Source organism: Salvelinus sp. IW2-2015, linkage group LG6.1 (genome assembly GCF_002910315.2).
Source record: "Salvelinus sp. IW2-2015 linkage group LG6.1, ASM291031v2, whole genome shotgun sequence".
NCBI classification, from domain to species: domain Eukaryota; kingdom Metazoa; phylum Chordata; class Actinopteri; order Salmoniformes; family Salmonidae; genus Salvelinus; species Salvelinus sp. IW2-2015.
Window position 1 is genome coordinate 12,557,262 of NC_036845.1, and position 3,531 is coordinate 12,560,792.

At 45.4% G+C, this 3,531-nt stretch overlaps 1 pseudogene; it reads left to right on the forward strand.

Moving 5' to 3' along the window:
• The first annotated feature begins 36 nt into the window (after positions 1–36).
• LOC111965100 (hepatocyte nuclear factor 6-like) lies at positions 37–3,102 on the forward strand (annotated as a pseudogene).
• Positions 3,103–3,531: the final 429 nt, after the last annotated feature.

The following is a 3,531-nucleotide window of genomic DNA, read 5'->3' on the forward strand; positions in this document are numbered from 1 at the left end:
TACTGAAAGGAGCGAGTGTGAGCGGGGGGAGGAAGAGAAGCGAAAGAGTTGGTGGGGATGAAATCGATGAAGTAGCAGGCTGAGGGAAGAGGAGGAGGAAAATCTCACGAGATAATGAAAGAAAAAGAGGAGAGCTGCTAGGTAGAGAAGAGCAAGGCTACATATGGACGTTTGACTTAAAAAAAAGACCAAAGGACAGGGAAAGGACGTATACCTAACCGCCAATTGTTTGGCCTCTTGTTTTATTGTATGTAGCATCCCTCGGTGCATCTGACCAATTGTGTGAATCTGCGCGGACAGGCTGGAAGACAAGAGACAAGCGACACAATCGGAGAGATGCAGAGGACCGACAACAGACGCGGATGCGCTCATATAACAGAATAAGGTAAGAATAATACAATTAAGAGGCCACATATCTGTTCGTTTTTGGTGTCGTTATATCTCAAAACAACTTAAATGCTCAGACATTTCCTAAATAGAACATATGACCACCATTCGTTGTCCGAATTGTGTTGAGAAATATGCAAACATGACGCACGTTAATGTCCAAAGAATCGTGTGCGCGCTCATCGAGTATTTAGAACTTTGCTTGAGAGGCAATAATGTGATTTGTAAGAGTGGATTTGCCTGTGACGACATCGCGATGTCATTTTTTTGTGTTACACATGCATTGATCGGCTCTCGTAGGAATGAAACAATTACACTTAATGTTTGAAATGCTTGTGACTGTGGTTATAGTCTACAATAGCCTAGACGTCACTATTGCATGAGCAGGCTATAACTAAAATACAGACGAGTAAACATTTGATCTCCCGCAGGCAAAAGAGCGACGATTCTGCGGAGGAACACAGTTGAGCCCCAAAGAAAGGATGAGAAGAGTGTTGTAGCACAAATCCAAATAATGTGATAGTTCATCTTACTGAAGCTGCTTCACACTTGATTTCCTGGAGTTTGAAGGAGTTTAAAGAGACTACTTAAGTTGTTATCAGATAATTAATTGGACAGTATAGAAGCACATAAATCAATCCATTCAGAAATCAATAAATCCATAGTATTGTGCAACAGGAGAAGGACCATCCAGACTGCTAGTCTACTGTTAAACAACAACTAGGCTACTGAAACAACACCATCAAGATAGAAAAAAAGGGAAATTCACTAAATTCAAAATGGATGGAAGCCTAGGGGAGATGTCTGTCCAAATCCACTCTGAGCTCCACAGTCAGGATGGCAGAGCGATGCTGCATTCACGGGACCTTTCAGCTGCTTTCCCCAGGCCCTCCCTTGGGGGGCACTCCATGTCCCTGGAGCCTGAGCACCGACCTCCAGGTTTCGACCACTCCATGTCAGCSCTGGGCTATGGAGGAGATGCTCCATCTAGCTGTGGCAGCACGTACACCACACTAACCCCCCTGCAGCCRTTCGATGACAAATTTCACCACCACCATCACCACCACCATCCCTGCCTGCCGGTCAGCAATGTCATCGGGAGCTTTACTCTCATGCGTGAGGACAGAGGCRTGGGTGGCAACTTCTACAACCCTTACGGCAAAGATCTGGGGATGACACAGAGCCTTTCGCCACCTTCTACAGGCTCTGGCTTGGGGACACCCATGCARGGRTACGGGASKCTGGGAAACAGCCCCAACGGCAATGGTGGCCAGATGCTTCCAAGTGGTTACGAGGTCCARGGGGGCAACATCTTCTGCAGGACGGCYGACTTRGGCAGGGAGATGTCCCCTCCAGGGCTGGGCGGCGACTCGTCGGTCAGCCATCAGCTGAACAAGATGGAGGCTCACCAACACGCMCCCAGCCACKATCCTCACATCTACAGCCAGCACTARCAACACCACCACCCCAGCCAACAGTCCTCAAAGGCCGGGGAGCTCCCCCACTCCTCGTCCTCTTRGCCCAGCAMTGAGGGCATGCTGCCCAGCTCCCAGGGCGGTGGAGGTGGAGGGGCTGGAGAGGAGATCGACACCAGGGACGTGGCCCAGAGGATCATCACTGAGCTGAAGAGGTACAGCATCCCCCAGGCCATCTTTGCAGAGAGGGTGCTGTGTAGGTCACAGGGCACTCTGTCTGACCTCCTAAGGAACCCCAAGCCCTGGGGCAAGCTCAAGTCTGGCCGCGAGACCTTCAAGAGGATGTCCCGCTGGCTGCAGGAGCCAGAGTTTCAAAGGATGGCCTCACTGCGGCTGGAGGGTAAGATCGTTTTCCATTTCTCTCCACCTCTCCATGTTTTTCTCCAAAAATCCAACACGATCTGTATGCTGCTCAGAGGAATGAAAAACTAGTTGTGCCTTTCCTATGTTCCTAAAGGATAGATTTGAATGATAGGTCCATAGTTTGTACGGTCATGCCTTTCACATTTTAGGCCTCTCACAAAATACATGTTACAAAGCATTCAAGGAGCAGGGTAGACAATGTATTGTGATCTAGTTAAACCTTCAGAATGGACATTTTCCCTTCTTAAATGAACCATGGAGATCATAATTACAAGGATTATTGTTGGTGAAACCTGCCATAAAACCGCCATAATATACTATTTGTTTGTGCATGCCTGAAGTTAAGAGTTGGGGAGATAGTTAGGAAATGTTGTTTCTGTTGTGTAAACATACACCTGTGCTTTCACCCACACTTCATATGAAATCCCCATATCTTAGAAAAATAAAATGAATATTTGTGAAATGGGAGTACAAGATAAAACAACATTATGAAAAAAAAAAATCATTTTTAAAAGGCAGTACATGATTTGTTGGTTGACATCTGATATTCTTTAGGGATATGCACTGAAGAAGATAGCACAATATACAGTGCTGTGTTACCGCGTTGTCACTCCATAGGGACTGAGAAGCCATCTGATACACGAAGCACAGAAAGAGATCCAAGTGAACACAGTAATATGATATGGGCTGAGAGGAGTGTGCATATGTCGGCAGGGGTCTGTGAGCTGTGCAAGCAAGCACAGTTGATCACAGCTTTTCACTATCTGTCAGCAGCCCAACTGATTAAGCCCAAAAGCACAATAGGGCTCATAAGTAATGATTGTGCACTCTTGCAATCCTCTCACAATTATTGATCTTTGATTGTGTAGCTCTCTGAACACATGTGTACATCCTCAGTTCGACAAAATGTTACACTAATCATACTCAACCCAGTTAAAAGTGATGAATTATCTTGTTTAGATTTGCAGAGTTTCTGTTATGTGACAGCTTTGTTGTCTACAGTATATCTTCAATGCATCCAATCTTTACTTGAAGCAGTGTTATTGTGCAAGGAGGACATGTTTTCCCCCTGCCACTGAGGTGTTGTGCCATCTGTAAACAATATACTTTTTTTCATTTTGTGGAAACACCACCTTTTTATGATAGATGACCCAACAATTTGGATTATCTTGCGGTATTCTTGTTATTTTACCTCAACGGTCATAGATTTTTTTTGCACGACTCACTGCTCAAAATTCAAGGAGCAGATCAATCCTAGTCATAAAAAATTAAGGAGCTTACATGGGGGATGTATTGCAAGCGTACT